Genomic DNA, 26319 nt, shown 5'->3' with positions numbered 1-26319 from the left:
AAATACACAAATAGCATAGAGGATTAAAGTTGACCTGATCCTTTTCCGCAAGTTCTCCAAATAGAATTATAATTATATATGACTAAGGGTCTGCAGTCCTATACTAGAGCCACAGCTCCCCACTCAGTTGTTGCATGGCATTAGGCAAAGGACTTAAACTTCCAAGCCTTAGTGGGGATAAACGAGGCAAAAATTCATACTTAATTAACAGGATTGCTGTGAAAACTAAATGAGATAATGCATGTGATAAGCACTATGCAGATGTTAGTTTCTTGTAAAATTATCATTTTAAGAAATAGTTGCTTTTGGCAGAGAGGAGGAATGGAATTAACTTTTACGGAGTCCTATGCACAATGCTCAGTGCCTCTGCAGTCTCCATTTTAGTGAAGCCACACCGGTTAAAAGGCATATGTATTATCATTAACCTCGTGTGACAGAGGCAAGGTGCAAACAAGTTCCTTTGTCACCACTGACATAGCCTATCTAGCTGTGAACTATTACTTTCTTCTTATGACTGCAGAAAATATCTTCTGCGGAGTACAGACACATAATATAGCCACACCAAAAGATTACTTAGGAAGGTGGTAGACCAGTAATCTTCCAAGGCAGTGAATTCACCACCAAGCCTCTAGACTCCGTATGTTCAGCTATACGGGTTTTGACAAATGCAATGAGTCATGTATCTACCACCACAGAACCATAACGAATGGTCCCACCACTCCAGAAATTCCCTCATGCTGCCCCTTTATGTGGTTTAGACATTACGATAGAATCAAACAGCTAATACGCCCTATTCGGGTCTCTGGTTCCCAGGACCCAGTCCTCTGAGCTCCTGAATGGGACTCAGCTTAACAACCCCAGCTTGGTTGTCCAGTGATTATGAACCCATAGCTTTTTTCTGTAGGTTATGTTCTGCAAGACTAGATACCATTTTTAGTTTCTTGCACTGTAACCCTAGTCTTAGCTAGCCTCAGGCACTGTAACCGTGGTCCAGGCTAGCCTCAGGTACTGCAATCCTAGTCTAGACTAGTCTTGCGGCATTGCTAACCTAGTCTAGGCTAGCCTCAGGCACTGCTTAGAGGCAGGCACCAAGGATCCACAGGCCAAGATGCCCTATAACTGCCCCTGCCCCATCCACCATCTGCCATCAAGCCATCGCAGGGATGGGCATCATGGGCTGGGGCCTCTGCAGACTTTCCCCTTGGGGCCCAGAGTCCCTTTTTATGATAACTAAAAGGTCCAAAGCGTAACAGGCCTTCTTTTTGAGACAGAGTCTCTCGCTGTCACCCAGGCTGGAAGGCAGCGGCACAATCTCAGCTCACCGCAACCTCTACCTCCCAAGTTCAAGCAATTCTCCTGCCTCAGCCTCCTAAGTAGCTGGGATTACACATGCTTGTTACCACACCCCACTAATTTTTGTATTCTTAGTAGAGATGGGGTTGTACCATTTGGCCAGGCTGGTCTTGAACTCCTGACCTCAAGTGTTCCGCCCGCCTCAGCCTCCCAAAGTGCTGAGTTTACAGGTGTGAGCCACCAAGCCTGGCCACAGGCTTTCTATTTTTCCACCATTTTCCTATTTAAAAACTAGAAGCCAAAGACTGAATTTGCACAATTCCTATGCTATAGCAACAAAACACACAGTTGCAGCAAGTGAATCTGTGTTTTTAAAACACGTTCTCTTTTCTTTTTTCTTGCCATCAACGTACTGTTTCTATTTCATATGAACTGATAATTATTGTACGCAATGCTTTCCCATCATGAACACTTAGTCATTTTTTAAAAACATTGTTTTGATCATGTCACTTCCCCGGCCCAAAACATTACCCAGTTTGCAGTTGTTTGCCATTTAGCCATCTCTAAATCCACCCAAACTGCCTCCCATGCCTCCTACACACAAAGCTCTGCTCTGGCCAAACAGGACTTATTTCCATCCACTCTACCCTTGCCTCTTCTGCAAGGGTCACCATGACCGTGAAGCCCTCTCAGACCACAGGAATGAACTTCCTCTCTCATCTGGATTCCTGTAACCCAAATTCCCCATCATGCGAAGACGTCCTGACATATTATGGCTATTAACATACTCCCTGCAAGAACTCTCACCGTTGTAAAGAGTTAAGCTTCCCTTGAGTAACCATCTATCTGTCTTGTAGACACTGCGAACTGTGTAACAGAGTCTTTCTTTCCACCTGCTGACTGCTAAAACCTGAGAGCTAAATTTGTACCCTAGTTCTAGAAAGTACACAGGACCTTATGCCACACATATACAATATACACATACACTATACAAAACAGTAACTTAGACTTCAACCCTGGCTCAAATCATCACTTCCTACCCTTGTTTTCTCTTGGACTCATTTGTCTTTCTGATTTATATTTTATCTTGCCACGTTGCGTGCATTTTTTTGGAAGGTAGGATGAAAGCGAGTGAGAAAAAGCTAGAATTCTTTCCCATGCCTGGCACAGACACCCTGTACTCCCTGTGATGGGAGGTTGACAAGTGGATCTTCACATGCTGATATGTGTCATTATCTAAGGGGTGTGTCTGGAAATAGGCTCACATTCTTCAATCTGCCTCTGTTATGACCAAGCAAAACTCAGGAGGCCCCAGAGTATGGGTACATTAAACATCACCAAGGTCCTGATCTAGAAATCTCCCATCGTTTTAAGATATTTTCAGAAAAAAACAATACAATGGATGCCAGGAGCTAAATGTCCAAAATAGTTGTGTGATGATGGTAGGAGCAAATCAGCAAAAAATCCCTACGTTGTTTCTTACTGGGATTCTAGAACTTGATCTTCCCGTCTTGGTATAAAGCTTCACGTCCACAGTTAAAGCCACTCATTCCGCAAGTGTCTGTCTGAGTCATTTCTACGTGGGAGGATGCTAGACAATGCCAGCTGCCTACATTCGCCTTTCTTCTTTATGAGTAGAACCCCAGTTTTGCTCCAGGCAGCCATATATTCTTCCTTATGAAAAAACAACAATGAAAAAACACCTCCCTTCCCCAGATCCCCTGCAGCTAAGTATTGCCACGTGGCATACTTCTGGCCAGTGAGACATAAGCCGAAGCTCACTAATTAGGGTCTTCCAAGAAAGCTATCATTCTTCTAATAATGGAAGGAGCACACTACACTGGCTCATCCCTTCTGACCTCACCTTTTGCCCTTTAGACTTCCCGGAAGGTAGATGTAATGACAGAGGTACAATAGCCATTTTACAAACCTGAGAATGATAAGAAAGACAGCGGAGAAAGCTAAAGGGCACTGGTGACATGGAAGAGCCACTGCACCAGTCCAGAGCCACTACCCTTGTCCTTCTCCTAGCACAAGAGAAGTGAAACCCTACAATTCATGCCAGCATTTTAGGTTTTCCATTACAGGCAGCCAAAGTGAATCCTTAGTGATGCAGGGAGGCAGTGTGCTTAATAATAAGAGAGATAAATAAGATGCGATCCCAGTCAGCACATGGTTCTCATCTATTGGGGGAGATAAGAAACTCGGAGGAATAATCATAAAGCCTAATGGACCGTGACAAGCACATAAGTCATAGCTGGGGTGCTCAAGAGAGTTCGGAGGAGGAAGAAATGGCTTCTAGCTAAAAGCATTTAAATTGGGCCACTTTACACTAAAATATCACATTTATCCTACCTGGAGAGACACTGTTCAATCCAAGAGAATCAACCTCTCCTGGTAGAACTGTATGCATTACATGTCTTGGGAGGTAGTTTGAGGAGTGGCTCCCTTCCCTGGACAGGGTGAAGGAGTGTGGCTGTGCCAGGCGTGGCATGGGAAGACATCATGCTGATTCTCTTTCTCCACCCTCCCTCCCCTCTTCCTCCCATCCACTTGCTTGTTCTCAGTGCCCAAAAGGGAAAAAGCTTTCCTCCATCACTCTCTGGACGATTCTGGTGCTGCTGGCTCATGCCCAAGAATGTCCTGGCCAAGCAGCATCCCAGAGGAGGGTTTTGGTTGCATGTTTTAAAACATCACAACAAAGCCCCTGATGAAGAATCTGAGCCTGACACCTGTCCCCAAGGAGGCCTGCCGAAGTGGTAAGGGCGGCCCTGTGCAGAGGCCCTGAGACCTCAGATCTCATCTCCTATAGGAGCTGCACAGCCAGGACAGAGAAGAAAATACACACTGGGTTTTAAAGCGCTGTTTCCCGGACCACACTAGGTGACAATAAACATGAGATCCAAGAATCAGTGACCAAACAGTATAGCCAGCCCTCTCCTTTTCTGCTGGAACTCAGCCACCTTGAAATGTTCCCCGTTGGGTTCTCAGTTCAAGGCTCACACCCCAGAACTACACTGGGGATATCTGCCAGATTTTCCTCTGGAGTCCTAGTCCTGTCACCACCATTTCCAAAACCTGCTGTGAACAACCTCCTGGAGACTGTGAAACATCTCCAGGCCCACGCAACAAGCCCAAGTCCCCAGCCAAGACCTCAAGCGCTCTGCCTACTCCACCCACCATGTATAGAAGGATTTTGATCAACAATGTATGGAAATCACCGTTTGCACTCTGAAATCTGCAACTACAAAAATATTTTACCCAAAACACATAGGCACAGACAACACATAAGACACAATCCTAGTCCACACATGGTTCTCATCTATCAGGGGGAGATAAGAAACTCGGAGGAATAATCATAAAGCCTGATGGACTGTGACAAGCACATGAGCCATAGCTGGGGTGCTCAAGAGAGTTCAGAGGACAGAGAAATGGCTTCTAGCTAAAAGCATTTAAGTTGGGCCACTTCACACTAAAGTATCACATTCCACGACAAACACAGAATTCTGTCTGTCATGGAAAAGGTTAAATTTGAAAAAACCACCAAAGTCTTCTCATCATATCACATACTTGAGAAATATCACGCATTATGCTGAGAACACATTTATGCCTAATGAACTGCACAATAGATGCAAATTAAAACATGCTAATTGGCTTTAGCTGTTCCTTTACATAAAGTCAATACTTCTACGGATCATTAAATGTATCCCTTTCGTATTAATTTCAAAAGAAAAATTAATTGCTATAAAAACAAATTCCCTGGTGTAGGCAATGTAAAGATTCAAATCTAAAATGTTGCTACAGTAAAACATTTACCGTGTCAGCTCCTAAAACCTAGTAAGTCTTCAACTCAAGCAAAAAAAAGAAATTCCGCATTGAATTTTTTTTCTGTGATTTAAAACCGATTAATTCATGCTGCTTTAAGTTCAATAGAAACCTTTTGCCTACATTTCAAATTTGTTTAAAATAAGCATTTAGTTATCTATTTTTTTCCTAATTAGATGAGAAAAAGGACACTAAAACCAAGAAGGAAGCAAAAGAAATTGGCGCTTGAGACTGCCCTGCCTGTCCCATTGACTGCTCCCTCCCCTAAAATGTATGCAGTATAGTGTCTGGCACATAAAGGGCCTCAATCAGTATTTTTTATTTAAATAAATGAATTAATCGACTAGCTTTTTGCAATGTCTTATGATGCCTTTAGCTAATTAAAATTAAAATAATAGTTATAATTTCTTGGATGCTTACTTTCTGCCAGGTACCCTACAATGTAGGTGTTCTCTTCAATTTCCAGATACAAAAACAGAGGCCCAGCAAAGTCAACTCAAATAGGTATTAGGTTTCAGAGCCAAGATGCAAATCCAGGTCTGGCCACAAAAGTCAACACCATTTGCACATGGTCGCCCCAGCCTAGGGTCATGGGTGGTTACTAGAGAAGGGAGCAGATGGGAGCATGTGGTCCACCAAATTCAATCCAGCTGGCCACCCTGCAGGCGGTCTCACAGTGCTGGTGTATTGACCAGAGCCACGGATAGGCACTGGCCTTGCACACTCACCGAGGGCAGGGTCATTCTTCAGAGAGACTCACATTAACCAAGCCCAAAGTGCTGGGCATGACCACAGCACCAACTCCTCTTTTGCAATAGGAATCAACATCTTGAGGACCAGTATATTCTCCCCAAGTAGCAAGATCTGCAACAGGGAAAGCCCATTTAATATCAGAACGTTGTTGAGAAAACCAAAACAGAAGCAAGTACAACCATGTCCCAGATGTTTTCAGGGCAACTAGACTATTTGGATTTCCTTGGCTGTCACTACTACCTGCCACCGATCTTTATTCTAGGGACAAAGATTAGATAAGTGATTCCAATGTCTCAAGCTTCTCTCTTTTCAATCATCTTCACTTTGCAGCAAGCCTCCTCTATTTGTATATGCTAATTTATTTTCTCAGATTACCCTCAAGCCTCTGTCCTGGGAAATCTTCACCTTATTTTGGGCTCTGGCCCAAAAACCCAACAGATTGATACTAAAATTTAGGATCAGTCTTATTTCCCTTATTTTCAAGCCCTTATATTTGAAGGAACTTATATTTGGGGTATACACCCAAATAAATGAAAACAATATCATATGTGTGTGTTTAATATTGTTAACGTGCTAATGAAAGACAAGTGGGCCGTAATAAAAACCCAAAACATCCTGAGGTACGGATTCTTAGAAAGTGTAATTACACTTACATCACGTAAAATGTCACATCACTTTCACGTTATTCAAATGCAAGGTACTATTCTGAAAAAAGAATAAATCAGTGTTTGCCGCAAACCTCAGGACTAGTTGACTTTGTTAGTTCTCAGGATATCAAAAGAAGAAAAAGGGAATGGAATTTATAAAATGATCCACTAAGGAATGGAAGTTGCTGGGACAGAGAGAGGAGATGAAGGCACAAGGAGGAAGGCACAGCAACAGGTTTGCGTTCTGGTACAAGGACACAGAAATCATGGCTAGTTCCTCCCACACTAGGATGTACTTTTTGGAAAAAGTGCCTCCTTTGAAAAGCTTATAATTAAGCCTAGTGATACATTGCACCATTTGATGGTAGTGGACATGAGAAAATGCTAAAAAACCCTCTGGGAAATGCAAGTGGCTACATTACAATCTGTAAACAGTCCTCAGTCCTCGTCCCAAATTCAAATGAAAATGTAAACAGTTGGTTTGAAAACAGAGCTCTAACCTATAGTTCCGTGCTTAAGCAAAGAGTCTATAAAGATTAGGAAACTTTTTTATCAATAGAAGTAGTAACATATTACCATTTATTTCAAGGAGGGGAGGCCTCAAATCTCTCATTTCAAAAACTCTAGGATTTTCTGGCTCTCAGATTTGTGCCTAAATTCTCCCTGAAGTGGAGATTTTGTCTAAAGTCTCCATGCTGATTTTCCAATATCCAATAAGCTGAGCACGAGTTGTCCAGGAAAGCAAGACCACCGCTGCCCAGAAGCACATTTGTATCAGTTTCCCAGAGCTGCGGCCACAAACTACCCCAAACCTGGCAACTTAAAACCACCCAAGCGCATGATCTTAAAATGCTGGAGGTCAGAAGTCCAAAATGCATCTCACTGGGCTAAAATCTAGGGCTCAGCAGAGCTGCATTCCCTCTGGAGGCTCTAGGAGAATCCATTGCTTTGCTTTTTCCAGTGTCCAGAAAATCCATTTCCATGCCTTTTCCAGAGGCTGTGGTTGGTGGCTCCTGAATCCATCTCCAAAGCCAGCAATGGCTGGCTGAGTTTATCTCACACGGCATCACTTTGGTTCTCTGCCTTCATCACCACCTCTCTTTCTCCGATTCTTTCAAGAAGTCTGTGATACGGAACCCACCCAGATAACCCAGGATAATTTCTCCATCTCAAGGTCCCTCCCTTCATTACATCAAAGTCCCTTTTGCTGCATATAATAACAGATTACAACGACAAGGATTAGGATGTGGCCATCTTTGGGAGGCCATTATTCTGCCTGCTGTTGCACTCTCGGCTAATACATAAGGATTCGCAAAGTGCAATGAAGGTGCAATGAACTCAATACAAGTTGCAAATAGAAATCTGTTCTGCTCAGGTATATGAGTCCCACAGCCTTGTGGGTTTCATGCACAGACACGTTGCATCCTCCGTGTCATGACCTTTCAGAGAGGGTGGAGTGGGAAAGACAGAGCGCCATGTGTGCTTGGTGGCCCTGCATTCTCTTCTTTGGCTGGTGATGGTGGGTGACTATCCACCATCCCACGTAAGCAGAGAGCTGCGCCCTCAGCATCTCTGAGAGCCCTGCTGCCCCTGATCTCACCTCCCTGGCTTCACTGTGGCTGTCTGACTCATGAGCTCCAAACTTGCTCCTGCCCATGCCTCCATCTACTCATCTCTGACTGCTGCTGTTTAACATGATGCAGGGTTCATCCTTACCTAAAAACCTACAGAAGATCAGAAGTAAGCACCGAGTCTCCCTCTGACACTACGGATAACTGTCCATTTTCAGGCAGGTGCAGAAGTCCAAGGCACTAAGCCTTGGTAAGCACTTCGCTAGTGCAGCCCACCCTCCATTCTAAAGAGATGGCTGAGTTTTGGAAGGCACAGCTATAAGAATCTGCGTTCTGGCTGCCCAAGGCAAGGGGGCACCCAGCGTGGCGCTGGAAAGTAGCTTGGTAAATAAAATGGAACCCAATGCATGAAAATACCTGAATTTCTTTAAAGACTTCACTTTTTTTCTTTTTTCTTTTTTTTTGAGATGGAGTTTCGCTCTTGTTGCCCAGGCTGGAGCACAGTGGTGTGATCTCAGCTCACTGAAACCTCTGCCTTCCAGTTTCAAGCGATTCTCCTCCTCAGCCTCCCTAATAGCTGGGATTACAGAAGGCCGCCACCATGCCCAGCTAGTTTTTGTATTTTTAGTAAAGACGGGGTTTCATCATGTTGGCCAGGCTGGTCTCGAACTCCTGACCTCATGATCCACATGCCTCAGCCTCCCAAAGTGCTGGGATTACAGGAAAGGGCCACCACGCTTGGCCAAAGACTTCACTTTTTAGAGCAGTTTTAGGTTCACAGCAAAATTGAGAGGAAGATACACAGATTTCCCATATACCCTCTACCCCCAACACATACATAGCCTCCCCCATTACCCGCATACCCTAGCAGAGTGGTGCATTTGTTACACTTGAACTTACATTGACACATCATTATCACCCAAAGTCCATAATTCAGGGTTCACTCTCGGTATTGTACATTCTATGGGTCTGGACAAATGTACAATGACATGGAGCCACAATTATAGTATCATTCAGAGTAGTTTCACTTAAAATCCTCTGTGTTCTGAAGACTTAAATTTTTCTGCGAAGTCTCTGTGGCCATATTACCTAGGGAAAGTCATGCGGGCTTGAACTTCCTAACAAAATATTGATAATTCTGCCTGCGTCGCCTGTACACTGGAAATAATATAAGCTCCATGTATTTGGATAAAAATGTTATTGTAAATAGTTACAAACTTTAAGATAAGTTAACATTAAATTTTAAAACAATAATATATAGGGCCTTTGATAAATGAAATAGCCCTATGGTTCTAAAATGATACGTAATTTAAAAAATATGTTTATGACACAAAAAATTGTTAACTACCTTGATAAATATGGAACATTCATACAATCTAATATTATACAACTACTGTTGTGAAATGAAAAAATATTCATTTTTATGTTTTTTCTTCATGTTTACTTTTTGTTTCTCTTCCTTTGTATAGTTGACAAAAATTGTACACATTTACAGGGTACAACATGATGTTTTGGTACATGAATATATTGTAAAATGGTTAAGTCAAGCTAATTAACATATCATCACCTCACATGCTTATCATTTTTTGTGGTGAGAACATTTAAGATCTACTCTCTCAGCAATTAAAAAATATACAATACATTATTATTAACTATAGTCACCATGTACAAATATTTTTAGAATGAGTATAAAGTCATATGAACAATATAATACTGACTATGAAAAAAATACACTAGAAGACAATGGAAGGAAAACATCAAACGCTGGCAGAGATTTCCTCCGGATAGCAAGTATATCTGCTAAAAATCATTAGTGGCAAACAACAGGAACTGATTCTGACTAACTTCAACAAAAGGGGTTTTATTAGGATACTGAGAGCTCAGAGGGCTGAAAGCTAAGGAGCCATGCCTGTAAGTTAGTGAGACCTAAGGCAATTCTACAAGCTTCTAGACAGCAACCTTAGGAACATCCTCATACAGAGTTACTAGTCAAGGTGCCACCTCCAGGAATGAATAAACTCCAGCACTTTTATTCCCCTCAAAATTCAAATCCCTGGGAAGAAGCTTGCTATTGGTCCCGCCTGGGTGAGACACCCACTCCTGGTGCTGAGGGAAGGCACTCGACCTGCTTTTCAATGACCCCAGACTTCCCTTATTGGGGAGAGATGTGATTCCCCAAAAGGAAATCAGAGGGCTTATGGAAAGGAGTGGATGGTGAGCAGCATGAAGGGAAAAAAAAAAAATGTCCAGTGGAATTAGGAGTGACTTTTTCCCTCTCTTTTATTATTTTCTTTAGTTGACAGGTTGCACCCAGTAATTACAAAATTGTGTTGGGTTTGGTTTGGTTTGGTTTGGTTTCGTTTGGTTTTACACAGGGTCTGGCTCTGTCACTCAGGCTGGAGTGCAGTGGTATGATCACGGCTTTCACTGCAACCTCCACCTCCCAGGCTCAAGTCATCCTTCCAACTCAGCTTCCCAAGCAGCTGAGACTACAGGCGCACGTCACCACACCTGGCTAATTTTTTTATTTTGTGTAGAGACGGGGTTTCAACATGTTGCCCAGGCTGGTCTCGAACTCCTGGGCTCAAGTGATCCAGCCGCCTCAACCTCCCAAAGGGATTATAGGTGTGAGCCACTGCAATTGGCCACAAATTGTTTCTATCAAGATGGTGATAGTCTCCTTTTTGGTCATGGTTGATGGTTGCCCATCAAAGCGTGCCCTCCCTTTTTCCCTAACACCGTGGCTGGGTGACATTTTCCATCCTTCCTGACACGTAGGTATGACCCTGGGACCAAGGTGGGCCTCAGCTGTCTCCAGTGGAAAGTTAGCAAAAGTCCTGCCTCTGCCCTGAGGCCTCCTAGGCCTGCTCACCTGGAATGCTCCCCTCAGACCACATGAGAGGGAAATAAACATATATTTCCTTAAACAACTAAAATTATTGTTGAGTCTCTTTAAGGGACTAGCCTTATCTTAATGAATAGAAGCAAAATGTCATTCCAAGTGCAACAGGAGTTCTATGCACGATGCTCTGAGAGGCCGTGTTTTGTAATGATTAAGAACCCACACTCAGGAACCATGCTGCCAGGGCTGAAATCTGGGCTCCAGCACTTACTAGCAGCATGGCCTGGGCAAGTCATTTAGACATTCGGTGCCTCGGTTTCCTTATCTGTAAAATCTCATAGGGTTGTTATGAGGATTAAGAAAATTCTTCTATATAAAATCTAACTGTGACTCACACAAAGGAAACACTATGATAATTTCTACATGATTCAAAAGAAGTAGGCTCATTTTTCCACAGTCACAGTTTAACAATTTTTATGGAAAAAATTAACACATCTACAGGTCAGCGCTAAAAATAAAAACTGAATAAGAATGCAGGCTAAAATATCAAGCATTCTTTGTGCAGTAGAAATTATTAATGCTACATACAGTAAGAAGGATCTGTTTGAGATGCTCAAAGAAATGCTTCAACTCACTGGTGTGAGCTGAAGATAGAATTTCATTTTAAACTCTTCTATTTCAGGGTTCTGTGAGTTTAGGTCAGATTCATAATCCTATTTGCACAGACTTGTTCTAATCTGAGTACACACGCACACACACTCTCATTGATTTTGAGGCCACATATTCATTCCACATTTCAGCCCACGATTTATGCAGTTGTAGGAATAAAGTACTATTCATTCAACGCAGAGGCACGCTGCCTCTGCATAAAAAGGTGGCTTGTTAATTCATTTCTCGAGTTTTAATACTTTCTTACAATTTCTACCAAAAATTCTGGAACATTTTTAGGTGTGTATGACTGCACTGTGGAAAAAAATGGTAACCCTTTCCTTAACCCCCAAAAGGCTTCACTCACCTAACTTTGGCATGGGGCCTTTGAGAAGGTGAAATTAAAAGAAAATTGTCCTTCAAGCAGGCAGGCTGATTGCTAAGGAGCTATGGGTTACAAGTATGTTACTAAACAAGTTTACTAAGAGAAAATTTTCAAAGGTTCCTACTGTTTTTTAAGCTGATGTATTTCCCCAGGGAAATTATCACAAATTTCCTAGTATTTCCTCTCACAAAATATTCCATGGATAAGTCCTTAACAATATAAACCAGTTAAACGTGACCTACTAGATACAACTAAGTGAGGACTGAAATGTACCATTGATGTAAGGAAAGAAAGTCATGTCTTCTGAAAATTAATACATACACTCAGAAGTCTCTGAGCATATTAAACCAAAGGAATTAGATAATGGAGTTAAGAAGAACTCTCAGCTCACTCTAATATTTGCTTATTCATTTGTTTGTTTGCTTGCTTGCTTGTTAAGTGATTGCATGTATATTTGCAGACAGTGCTCATATGCAAACTAGCAACCATTCCTATGCACGGTTCCTCATTCCTCTAAGGGCAGAATTTAAGAGCAATGGGTAGAAGCTGTAAAACACATCCAAATTGAGCCATACAGATGCAGAATGGCCTGCCTTGTGAAGTAGTGAGTTTGTTGTCCCAGGAGTATTCAAACACAGACCGAACAACCTGGGATGCTGTAGAGAGGCTTCAAGGATAAGAGGGCTAGTTAGAATAGATATCGGTTCCTTTTAACTTAGAGAGCCTAGGACTTCACCAAGGCCAACTGAAACGCTTTAATTCATTTCATTTTGATCTAACATTGTTTTTCTCCTGCAGTTCCTGGCCCAGGAATAATCTGCCACAGAAGACATGGAGAACATGCTATGAATGCCACAAGAATACGCTTCCCCCTCCTTTATCCTCTGCTTTGACCACACAGAAAAGGGTGGTCCCATATGACCTTGCACCTGGGGGATTCCTGGGCTCCACAGCAGTTAGAAGGAAGAGTTGAACGGGGTCCCATGAAAAAGTTCCCATCCTCCTTTACTGGGGAACTGTCACCTTTTTGTGAGGAAGCATCGTTTTTCATTTCCCCAGCACCTTCAGCTCTCAGCAGGAGAAATCAGCCCACCAGCAGAAGTAGGGTGCTGATGTCACCTGCCATTCCGTGTTCAGAGAGAGCGATCTCAGACAAAGGGTGCCAGTGGAGCCCACCAGACTAGAGACCTTTACAATCTTACTAATCGTGCCCATGCAATGTTTCAAGATCCCCAATCTATAATCACGACTCTCATCTGCCCGAGTCACAGAAAAGCAGAAAGCTCATTCCTTGAGAAACGCAAAGTCAAAATCACATTAAAAGCCATCACACTCCCTTCTTTACACTCAATGTCACCGTTCCTAGATCAGAATGCTCGGAAGCAACCAAGAGATCACGAAGACCAAAATAGAACAACACCTGGGGAATAGGACATGTAGCTCCCTGGCTGGCTGAGGTGGGATTTGAAAATGCAGCCGCTAACAGAATTCGCACGCTGCAGGACTCCTAGTCAAGCTGCTAATAAAGAAATTGCCTGTGCTAGGGGACTAAAAATGTTCTGTATTGTTAAACTGGTATTATGCCCATGCTGAGGTTGGAATTATGATGTTTAAGTGCCTGCTATTCTGAATGGACTTTTTCCAATAAAGAAAAATGGACTTAATGATAAGCAAAAAAGTATATAAGATGAACCCACCGGAAGGAATAACTAGGCCATCACTCTTAGCTGCCTGCTGTCTGTCCTTGTGTGCAGAGCTACAGGGGTGACGCCCACCTCCCAGGTGACAGCCGCCCCTCCCAGGTCCATCCAGTGATGGAGTTGCCTGGCTCCTGGGTAGGAGCGAAATGGCCCCAATCCTCCCTCTCACTGTGTTCTTAGAGTAGAATGTCCTTTAATAAGTCCCTGGTATTTGTCAGTAACACTGAAATAGCTCTCTTGTATTCTATCACTCTAATCATCTTGCAAACCAGACTCCAATGCCCACTGGCCAGAGCTGAAACCAACTCTCCCTGCCCCAAGCTTGGGCAGAACAGAATGTGTCCTCCTGCATTCTTCATGCCACGAGGACAGCTGGCAAACGCTCTGGGAGGAGAGGTGGGGAACTCCTTGAAGCGTCAGGGAATGGAGAATTAACCTGGACAGGGATCTCCACTGGAATTAGGGGGTGCGAGGCTCCCTGAAAGAAAGGGAATCATGAGCCTAAACAGCTTCTAAAGATGGCTGTTTCCTGACACATCATCTTACAACCTAAAACATGAGAAACTTGTGATGCCGCTTTTTCATAATGCAACTCCATTAGGCTCACTCAAACACTGCACCTCCAAACAACCAGCAATAAAAATAAGCTCCTTGGCCGGCCGCAGTGTCCCATGCCTGTAATCCAAGCACTTTGGGAGACTGAGGCAGGCAGATCGCATAAGGTCAGGAGTTCGAGGCCAGCTTGGCCAACATAATAAAACTGTGTCTCTACTAAAAATACAAAAATTAGGCAGGCGTGGTTGCCCATGCCTGTAATCCCAGCTACTTGGGAGGCTAAAGCATGAGACTCCCTGGAACCCGGGAGGTGGAGGTTGCAGTGAGCCGAGATTACACCGCTGCATTCTAGCCTGGATGAGAGGGAGACTCCACCTCAAATAAATTTAAAAAAAATGGCTGTTTCCTGACATGTCATCTTACAAACTAACACCTGAGAAACTGATGCCACTTTTCCATAATGCAACTCCATCTCGAACACAACACCTCCAAACAACCGCAATACAAATAAGCTCCTGAAAGAGATCTGTGGATAGAAGATGGTTGCACAACCATGTGAATGTACTTAATGCCACCAAACTGTACACTTTAAAATAGTCGCACTATGTATATTTTACCACAGTAAAAAATAATTCCATCTCAGGCTCTAATTCTTGATCAAGAAACAGCAGATACTTACTCATCAGCATCCTCTATAATTGTATATTGAGAACTCTTTTAAACTGTTGCCATGGTTAATAATTTAGAAAATAAATTAAAATATTGAGTCAAATAATAACCAAGCTGTCAGGCTGTGCTGCAACTCTGTCTTTGGCATTTCAATTATGTATGGCATTAGAGCTTTGATCTCCATAATGAGTTGATAGCACACAGAAAACAAGACCATTTCTAAAAATGTGTCATTGGCCAAACGCTTTCTTACAATCAATTCTAAATCTTCCAAGTTAAGAGAATTAGGTAACGTAAGCTAAAGTTGCAATCTGAATCAATCTAGCTTTAATCAGTTCTCCCTTTTTTCTAGAAATTAGTGTGCTTAAAATGGCACGTTTTCAAATAAACTAGCATAACGGTTGTGTTTCTCCTGCTGTCTTTGATGAACATTAACTAACAAGAAAAATCTGTCCTCAAAAACATTATTTTTAACTTCCTCACAGGCAGAAGTTAAAGAGTTTTTTTTAACAGTATTTCTACAACAAAATACATCCCATTAAAATCAATCAATGTCTACTGTGGTTAACTTTATTTATCAGCTGCCATAAAATATGCACCAGAATCAGTCGCTGTGTTCAAGGACCATCTCCTGAAAACAAGAACATGAAATTCTGACTCACCGATAGTTGACCTTTCACTTGATATTGTCTTCCCTGATCCTGAAAGGAGAATAAAAAGCAGTCATATGTGTCTTCGTGGGACTTTCACCCCATATCGCCAGCACGGCACCTGGCACATAGTAGTGGCTCTATGAGTATGTCTTAAAAGAATAAACAGGAAAACAGCATCATGGTTTATGAGTTAAAACAATATACAGAGAAGTGAGAAGTATTCACAGACACTTTAGGCAATAGATCAAGTTGCAGAAAAGTTACATATATGGATCTTTATAAATTACGTCATTTCAAAATCCATTCCCTTGCCATATGAATCACCCTCTGTGTTACTTTGCATTGCTGCATCCTACAAAGGGAAGTTTAATTGTTGTTGCTGTTTTTTAGAATGCAAATAATTTTCTAATTTATCTATTTTGTAACTATGATGATACTGGATATGTTGTTCTTGATTTGTTCTTTTTAAAAGTAGAACATGTAAATATCTCAAATTTATTTTGCAATACAAAGGGAATAAAATATAAATGGTGAAAAATGGAGTACTTACAATTTCAAATGATTATACTATTAACTCATCCCTTTACCCTGTTATATTAGAAATGGTATAGTGCTGAAAGAGGATTTCTGAGGATTAATAACTAATATGATAAAGAGTAGAACTTCTGGACAGAAGTGAAAAGAACAATCAGTATCAATGTAACAAAACATTGTTTTCTGTCTCTTTTGTTTTACATAGCAGTGCTTTATATGGAAGGTATCTCAGAAATATGAGTTAAATAAGAATAAAATCCCATCCCTATATTCCAAGTTCACATTTTATAAAGCACTCTTGTCAATTTGGAACGTGCTCCTTGTGGTATGTTCACATTGCAAGATCACAGCCAAGGCCCACACTCCACCAATTGTTAATGTGGAATTCTACTTAAGCATAAAAGAGATTCCGTTATTGAGTACTTCAAAAACCTATATTTTCTATTACTAAGAATAAATCAATTCCCTATGCAGGATAACTACCAAATCAACACCATTGTCTCAAACTTTCTGAGTTAGGAGCCAGCAGCTGTGTGACATATGAACTTTTACGCCAATATGGATTATCGCTCACCTCCTCCACAACTGCTAAGACAGAATTTTAATCAGAGGGTAACAAAGGCAATGCACAATGCACTCTGTGTGCCGAGTGGTCTATGTCCTTCTGCTGCTAGAAGAATGCCTGTGCTAAATTATGCATGCTTTTCTGTTTGCCTGAAAGACATCTACATGTGCACTGACCTTTCCCAAGGGAGACTACCTAAGGTGAGAATTCTACATTTTGCTTCTGCTCACATGAGCTTTGTTTGTTGTCATTAAGGACCATTTTTTTTTCCTTAATGTACCTGAAAGTAGCCAGAAGGGAACCTCTGCTGCCATCTCTGAATACTGAAAAGGAAGGAACAGCTTATCTCCAGCTTAGAATTCATGCCCAAGCCCAGGAGTGCAAGCCCAAGCCATAGAGGAGGCCAGAATGCACTCTAAAAAGTGTACCCAGCTGCTTCATGGCACACCAGGGAGCCAGGGCTATCTGTTCACCCCCAACAATGAACGCTGAGGCTCCTCAATCAAGGGATGGAGAGGGACCAGGCTAGTGCCAGGCTCTGGGAATTATAACAGAACCTGAATGGCCACTCCCCATATCACTTCCATCTCAGAATCAAGGTATGTGAATCAGAGATAAAAAGTTTCAAAGTATCAGCCTCTTGCGCACAACCTGAAATCTACACCTTGTACCAAGTGTTAAACTAGATGAAATTGGCCTAAAGCTGCTTCAATACTTTGCATCCTTACACAGCAAACTGCCACCTAACTTAAGAGAATATTCTTGTAACAAATAGCTGAGTCTCAGCCAATCACAGCAGCCAAGCTTCAGCCAATCACAGGCTGCCAATGAATCAGATCATAAGGTAAATGTCTCATCATACTGTGCCCAAATAAGGCAAATTCCCAGCCATGACTGATCAAGGTGTGCCTATACTTTCTTTCTCTGTCCATAAATATTGCCTGTACACATTGCTGGGCTGAGTTCTCTGAACCTCTACTACTTCAAGGTGCTGCCTGGTTCATGAATCGTTCTTTGCACAAATAAACTCCACTAAATTTAATTTGTCTGAAGTTTTTCTTTTAACACAAGAAAGAGAAGAAGAATTCTGAAGTACTTTTCCCTTCTTCTATTAGTGTTGACTCTTGGCTGAATGTCTGAGAGGTCACAGAAAAATCTGAGGAAGAAGAAAACACAGACTTCCATTGCCAGTAATATGGCAGACTAGATAGCTGAAGAAAAGCTGTACAAAACACCTAAAGTTACTGAATGTCAAAACACGCACATAATATATACATATATGTGTGTATGTATATATGTGTGTATGTATATTATAAATATACATACATATTATAAATGTATATCCGAATTCAGCATGGTTGAGATGATGGGTAAACAAAGAAAACTGTCAGAGCCCTGAAATAATAGGAAAGCATGGATCCAAAGAGATAAGAAAGATCAGGTTTGCTCTTGCTAGCCAGGAAATCAATCTTAGTGAGCCACTTAGAAGGGACAAGGGGCAATGTCGGGGGCATATGCTGGGGCCAGAGGTTGCCAGAGGAGATCCCATGCACAGAACTGAGAACCCCCAAAATGCAGCAGCCTTAGGAGGTAAATTAGAAAAATATGATCCAAGAAAGCAAGTGGAGATGCTTGCCCATCTCAGCATTGGCTCTGGGTGAAAAATGAAAAAGAGGTGCCCTGAGAATGCCTAACTATAAGGCCTCCTTCACACATGTATGGGCTGAAATTTGGCACTCTGGGGCCCCAAAATTTCCATACCAAAGATTTCATTTTGAAACACTTTGGAATGATAGTACTCCCAGATACTTCCAAGAAATAAATGTAAGTCCTCTCTGAACAAACACACTTTAAATATAGGCCTCAAAAAATTCTCACATTAACATTCCCACAGATAACATTCCAGTGACCAGAAGCTCAAATCAAAATACCACAAAACTCTCAGGGGGGAAAGCAGTCATGAGCAAGTAACAGGAAAAAAAACCATGCTGCAAAATTACATGCACAAAAATTGTAGATATTGGAATTATCAAATAAAAACCATAAAAATGTTTTATCTTTAAGTGTATGGCAAAAGACAAAGAGACTATCAAGAACTATCAGATAGACTTAAAAAGATAAAACTTTATGTATTGAAAGACAGAAGATCTGACCCTTATTTAACAACTTTACATGAAAAATTGTTAAATATAAAAATAGTTCCAATAACTTTAATGGAGAAAAATTATAATACATTCCATCTCCATGGAAGACATCCAGACAACCTTGACAGGTAGAATAATATGTCAATTGAACAATAAAAACAAATTCAAATCCTAAAAACAATTTGAAAGTGAATAAGTATATAGTATAGAAAAAATACAAAGTACATAAAGGCTTTTTTCTTCTTTTTATACAATCAATTTTATCAATGTGTTTTATCAATTTTCAACATTTGGTAAGTTTATGGGTATTTCACATTCAATCTGCAGGTAAAAATAATATTGCAACACAGGAAAACACATTTAAGACAAAAATGCTTCAAAACTTATGGAAATAGTGCAATCATAACAAGCTAAAGAGATGTACAATAGCCACCTCGTCTTCTCTTTTGTTTGCAATGTGTGCACAGCAAATGTTTTAATTCATCCAAACACAAAGCAGAATTCAAATTTCCTTAGCAGGGGTCAGAAAACTAGAGCCCACTTGTTTTTATAAATAAAGTTTTATTAGAATATAGCTGTGCTCATTCATTTACATGTTGTCTATGGCTGCTTTTTTCCTATGATGACAGACTTGAGTAGTTGTAACTTACACTGAATGGCCCACAATAGCCTAAAATATTTATTTATTATCTGGCCCTTTACAGAAAAAGTTTCTATAGGATAGTCTGTCACAAACTGCTGACTATGTATTTTCCTGAATTTCTAATGTCTAAATATCACTTCCTATAGGGTTTTATCTCATGTGCTTGGGACTGAGAAAGTCCTTAGGTCCCAAAACCAAAAAAAAAAAAACAAACAAAAAAAAAACAAGAATCATTCAAAGAGTGGCACTACTTTTCAAAAAGCCATTAACTGAACAGTTCTCATGCACAGTATGTCTGTACGTTGACATTAGAAACCGAATAGATGGTCTACATATTGTATTGGACATGGTTAAAAAGAGAATTTGTAAAACAGAAAATAGAGTTGAAAAAATTATCCAGCAAACAGCACAGAGGGAGAAAAAAGACAGAAATATGAATGAGATTAACGAACGGAGAGGAACTCTACAGCACATCTAACTAGAGTTCCAGGAGGAAACACTAGCAACATTGGGGAAAGAGGTTATTTTCAAAGAAATAATGGCTGAGAATTTTCCAAGATTGATGAAAGACAATTATCCTTGAGTTCAGGAAGCTCACAAAACTCTGAACAGGATTAAAAAAAAATCATCACTCACCACATTAAAAATAAAAGCAGAAAGGAGAGAGTAGAAATAGGAAAAACAAAGACACTTAAAGCAGCCACATAAAAAAGGCACGTTTCTATAAATATCAATTCAATTTAAAACTGACTTCTCGAAAGCCTGTTAAATACTATATTTTAAGTACTGAAAGTTAATAACTTCCAACCTAGAATTTTATACCTAATGAAACTATCTTTGAAAACTTAGAATAAAACGAAGTTACTGTCAGATAAATAAAACTAGGAGAGTTTACTTCCGACAGGCCCTTACTAAAAGAACTTCTAAATAATGTATTTCAGGAAGTATATATCTCCCAGAAAGAGTCTAAGAGGCAAGAAGAAACTGTGACTGGGAAAAAAATACATAAATGTGGTTAAACCCAAATGAATGCTCACCATTTAGTACAATAGCAATAATAATATCTAATTTGTCAATTTATAAGATAGATAAGGCAAAAATACTAAACAGGTGGGGATCACAGTTTTCTAATACTTTCTTTTAGGAAAAAGAAACATAAATATATTGATTAGTGGTTAATTTTAGACTTTGTTAAGTTAGACACATATGGAAAAATTTCTAAGAGAACAACTGGAAAAATAGTAGAATGTGTAACTTCCAAACCAGTAGAAGAAAAAAATTGGAAAAAGAAAAAAAAAAGCACTCAATTCAAAGGAAGGAAAAGAAGGAGAGAAAATGAAACATAAAAGAAGTAGAATAAATAAGGCACATAAGATAAGTAGCAGTAATCACATTAAATGTAAATGTACTAAGGCTCTCACTTAAAGACTGAGTTCATCACATAGATAGCTCTAAATCCAGCTAAATGCTATTTTCATATCAAAATAAAAGGATACACAAAATATTATGATTCTACTTACATGAGGTACTTAGAGTACTCAAAATCATAAAGACAGAAAGTAGAATGCCAGGAGCTAGGAGATGGATAAACAGACAGTTAATTGTTTAATGGATATAGAGTTTCAGTTTGACAATATTAAAAGAGTTCTGGAGATGGGCAGTGGTGATAGTTGCATAAAATGAATGTATTTATTACCAATGAACTGTACACTTAAAAATGGTTAAGATGGTAAATTTTGTTATGTGTATTTTGCAAAAATAAAAAATGAGGTAGCCAGGCACCATGGTTTGCACCTGTAATTCTCAGCTACTCGAGAGGCTGAGGCAGGAGGATCACTTGAGCCCAAGAGTTCAAGGCTGCAGTGAGAAATGATCACACTACTGTACTCCTGAGTGACAGAGCAGGATCTCATCTCCATAAAGAAAAACATTTTTTTTCTAATGGGGAAATAAGAAAGCAAGACAAAGAGTAGAATATTGTTCTGCTTTAAAAAGAAATAAAATTCTGACACATGTTACAACATGGATGAACCTTGAAGACATTACAGTAAGTGAAATAAACCAGTCACAAAAGAACAACTCACTATATGATTCCATGTATATGAAGTTCTTAAATTGGCCAAATTTATAGAGACAGAAGGTAGAATGGTGGTTGTCAGGGGTTGGAGGATGAAGGAATGAGGAATTATAGTTAAATAGGTATGAGTTTCAGTTTGGAGAGACGAAAAAAGTTCAGGAGATGAACATTTGTGATGGTTGCATAACAACGTGAATGCACTTAATGCCGCTGAAGTGTTCACCTAAAAATGGTTAAAATAATGAATTTTATATTATGTATATTTTAAAAAAATTTTAAGACACAAATACACAAGATAAAAAGATAAGGAAGTTTTAAAGTTAAGGGCTGGCCACGCATCACTAAAAGCAGAACCATAAGACGATGTGCACCGATTGAAGCAAAAATAATTATTCATATAAACTACAAATTATTGTTGTGTGAAAAAAATGAACCTCCACTTAATTAAACCTCTAGATATAAGCAACGTTTATAGAAAATAAAGAAGACACAAAACAAGTAAATGACGATACCAGGAAGAGGACTTTCAATTACAAGAGACTTCAGAGACTAAGCAATCAAATTCAATGTGGGGCCCTCCTATACAACATTATTCAAACAAAAAGAGATACTTTTTGAGATAAGGACCATTTAAACATGGTCTGGGTATTCAGTAATTTTTAAAGAATGATAATTTTTAGGTATGAAAACAGCATGGTGGTTATGTACAATAAAGACCTTATCAAGTTGAAATATATAGATATTTAGGGGGTATGCTTATATCATGCTACTCAAGGAAAAATCTAGTAGGCTCTATAATTTTCTGGCCACTTGCAGGTAACAGAAAGTCCTAAAATTACTTTAAGTCACAAAACATAATTGTGATTCAGATAATAGAAAGTTCAGGTCAATGTATGACACTGACTCTAAAGAAGATCAAACAAACAGTAAGACTTCCTGCTGCATCCCCCAGCTAGGATCTGTACAGGTAGCCTATAGGCTTCTTCTCTTTTTTCTACCCACTTTTCAGCTGCTGTTACTCTTCTCTCTGGATTTGAAACATATGAAGAAGAAAGACCACATGACTGCCACAGCCATGAAAATGCTGGCTGCGTCACTATATCCCCTTCCTCTTTACAAAAAGAATCACAGCAATAAGTTTGTATTTCCTAGCTTCTCTTAGAGCTAGGCATGACCACATAAGTGAACACTGGATAATAAGCAAAAATGTTAGGTGGAGCATCCTAAAAGTCTCCTTAAATAGGAGGGGGCAGACTGTTCCTCTGCCCTTCCTTTCCTTCTATGCCTGGAAAGTGATGTGATGGCTGGAGCTTTAGCAGCTGTCTTGCGCCATGAGCACAAGGAATCTATTCCTAGGAAGTAGGAGCAGTGAAGTAGAAGACTTGTTCCTAATAACTGTGTGGAACTACCACCCCATTCCCGAATTGCCTACTTCTTGACTTATTCTATGTAAGAAAAAAGTAAACTCCTATTTTGTGTTACCATTGTTCTTTCATTTATATGCAGGCAAACTTAATCCTCACTAGTGCAAATGGCTTCACATCCTGTAGACCAGCAGATACTTAAACCAAGGTTCTCTCTTTCTTATGGGTACTTTTGTAGGTTTTCCAGGGGCTCCCTGCTGGGCCCCTTTAACCAAAATCCCTGTGATGTGGATGATGCATTTAAGTCTTCTGTTTGTACTGCCCCCAAGCCTACCCCTGCAGCCCCTAAAATTCACTCCGCAAGCTGTCTGCTGCCTGTGCCTCCTGGGCAGAGGCCAAATTGTTCCAGGCTGGCTCTCCATCCCGCCTGGGCCACATCTGCTCCACAGGAAGCACACACAAATCTCTCCAACATGCTTGGCTGCGGGGAGGCCCTATCCCAGCTGCCCCCCTTCACTCTGCCACCAAAGTGTCTCACCCGAGTCACATGACAGCCTGCCACACTCCCAGTCCCAGGGGACACAGAGCCTGCTGTCCAGGCAGCCTCAAAGCAGCTGCTCTCTCCAGGCTTGGGGTGGGGGTAGCACCCTCACAACCCTTCCTCCAGGACAAAAGGACAGTGACGGGAGCACGGCAGAGCCTTCTTCAAATAAAGCCCCTCACACATCCAGTACCAGCGTTTCACTGTATCTTCAGAATGAGAAGGATTTTCAAGAGCTTGATCCTGGTGTTTGGACATTTCATTTGAAAACCTCCATTGGGGTCTTTCTTGCACCTAATTTTAGTAACTGCTATATAATGTATCTTGAAGGGTTAGTCAAATTTTGCCATTCAACAGCCTGTTGAACTGGAACAAAAACAAATTATTTGTGGATGCACATTTCTGGTAAAGCTCAAAAGAAAAGCAAGGAAACAGTTAACAATATTTGGAAAAGCAGTTACCCCTGGGGTGAGGGAGTGGGAGGTAGGAAGGAAATATGACCAGGAAGCACACGTGAGGGGTTTCAAAGGAATGTTCTAGATGCTTATGGATAGTTATTTGCTTTATTATCATAAGTTAAAATGGATGCACATGTTACATATCCACATATGTATTCATAATTTATAAATTTAAAACTAAGCAAAAGAAGAGACACAAGATAATATCTAAACTCCATAGCAAAGCAATTTGGAAATAAGATCACACTCTGAGAATTAGGTCATGAACTCAACAAAATGGAGGAAGCAAGTCAAAAACTGACTTTTGTGCGTAGGTTGAAGGATTTCCTCCAAGACTGGGGTGTTGTTCTTAGACAATTCTATAGTGGCAGTCCAGTGGCACAGACAATGCCCGTAACCTATCTAATCTACTTTAATCATCTGCGTGGATAGATCACAGAAAACCATCACAGAGTTGGTCACTGATACTCCAGAGCTCCCTATAGTAGGAAAAGTCTGCAAGCCCTCAGAGGTGAAAAGGGAGTCTTAGCCGGGCGCAGGGGCTCATGCCTGTAATCCCAGCACTTTGGCAGGCTGAGGCGGGTTTATCACGAGGTCAGGAGTTTGAGACCAGCCCGGCCAAGATGGTGAAACCCCGTCTCTACTAAAAATACAAAAATTAGCTGGGCTTGCGTGTGGTAGCACACGCCTGTAATCCCTGCTACTCGGGAGGCTGAGTCAGAAGAATCGCTTGAACCCGGGAGGCAGAGGTTGCAGTGAGCCGAGATTGTGCCACTGAATTCCAGCCTGGGTGACAGAGTGAGACTCCATCAAAAAAAAAAAAAAAGAGAGAGTCTTAGCCAAAAGAGTCGGGGAGCTGATTCTGCTGGCAGTCTACTCAGCTAGACCAAGGCTCCATGAGCTATAGGGACATTTTATAAAGGCTTCTGAATTCTTTTCGCATTACTTTAGTAATTGCCAAAGCAACTTTCTAATTATGATCTAGCTTCTTACTTAATAGCTTGTCTACGGGAAAAGAAACTGCTGATCGTATGGATTTTATTCTTGTTATTAAAGTAATGCTAGCTTTATTATAATTAATAATGATGAGAGCTAATATTTCTGGTGTGCTTATTCCATTTGATCCTCACAATAACCTTAATCCTATCAACAGGCAGCATAGGAAAGTGATAAAAAGCAACAGACTGCCAACATTCAAATCCCAGCTCAACCCTGAACAGCTGCGTAACCTTGAGCAAGACATTAAGCCCCTTTGGGCCTCAGTTTCCTCACTGTAAAGAGAGGATAATGGTAGTGGCTGCCTCATAGGGTTTTCTCCTAAAGCACCTGGCATACACTAGGCACAGTATAAATGTTATAATTCCCGTTTTACAGACAAAACAACTGAGACAGCGCTTGGCATACAGTGAGCACAATATAAATGTTTGCTATTATTCCCATTTTATAGACAAAACAACTGAGGCTCAAAGTGGTAAAGTAACTTGCCAAAGTTCCATAGCTAGTAAATGGCAGCTGGTCTAACCCAGACATCTTAGACTTCAGACCCAATGTGCCAAACCACTGTGCTGTATAAACTGAATACTCAAGTTGCCGTGACAATTATCTAGAAAGGTAAATTAACCTGTTTATCTCTTGGGTCCTTTTCAACCGTGGGGCCTCTCTTGGCTAGGTGATTTACTCAATACCTGATCATTGCCCTTGCAGGCTGAAAATGCAAGATGCCAGGCCTCTGAAACAGAACACCCAACTCCTCAGCTGAGACCTGCTCTGGCCCAGCTGCAGCCAATGCATCTCCCACGACAGCGGTTTGCTGCCCTCTCTGACTAGGTACTGAACTCTGAAATTCTCAAAGACTACCCTGGGAATTTTCGTCATTGAGATTTCGGCTTCTAACAATACGCCAATGAAAAAATATCACCCTAGACAGATTCAGATGATCCCAACCCTGTCTTCAGCGGACCACAGGCAATGGTTCTTCCTTCAACATCTTTCTAACCTACCGAGACCAAAATACACTATATCTGTGAAGGGTCTGGAAACTGGGAAATGGTCCAAATGTCATCATCTCTCAGGGGCCTCCACTGTACTGTAGAAAATGCACAGGGAACGAGCCTAGCTCCTGTTCCACTTCTGCCACTAGCAACCATGTGAACTCTGAGAAGTCTCTTTGCCTGTCTGAGCTTTGGCTTCTCCTTCTGTGGTGCAGAAACACTGGACTAGATGATCTATACATTCCCTTCCTTTCTTTGATATTTATTTCCATGTTTTCATTCAGAGCCAGATCTCATTTTGATTTGACCACATTCAAAAACAACTCACAATAAACTCTCACTTTAGGGAGATACACACACGCCGATTTCCATAATGCATAAATGGAAAGCAACGCTGTTGCTATTTGCAATTGTGAAGGGACAAAGCTACTTTCAAAACCCCAACATGAGCTGCTGGAACC

General features: G+C 40.9%; 1 protein-coding gene across 4 annotated transcripts in view; it reads right to left on the bottom strand.

Moving 5' to 3' along the window:
• Window positions 1-26319, bottom strand: part of CSGALNACT1 (chondroitin sulfate N-acetylgalactosaminyltransferase 1) — a 352092-nt gene that overhangs the window by 311675 nt on the left and 14098 nt on the right. The window contains exons 1-2 of one of the 4 annotated variants that reach the window (XM_058441982.1): window positions 20948-21001; window positions 15551-15589 (exon numbers count right to left, since the gene is read on the bottom strand). The exons of 1 other annotated variant lie outside the window; for it this stretch is intronic. The gene's annotated coding sequence lies outside the window, so the exon portion shown is untranslated. Of the gene's footprint in view, window positions 1-5846; window positions 5928-15550; window positions 15660-20947; window positions 21002-26319 lie in introns of those variants that run through there. 2 more of the 4 variants (XM_058441981.1, XM_058441983.1) reach the window with 2 other exon arrangements.

The sequence above is a fragment of the Hylobates moloch genome, unplaced genomic scaffold (genome assembly GCF_009828535.3).
Source record: "Hylobates moloch isolate HMO894 unplaced genomic scaffold, HMol_V3 SCAFFOLD_8, whole genome shotgun sequence".
Taxonomy (NCBI): domain Eukaryota; kingdom Metazoa; phylum Chordata; class Mammalia; order Primates; family Hylobatidae; genus Hylobates; species Hylobates moloch.
The sequence above is the reverse complement of the archived record's forward strand: the minus strand, read 5'-3'. Positions and strand labels throughout refer to the sequence as shown.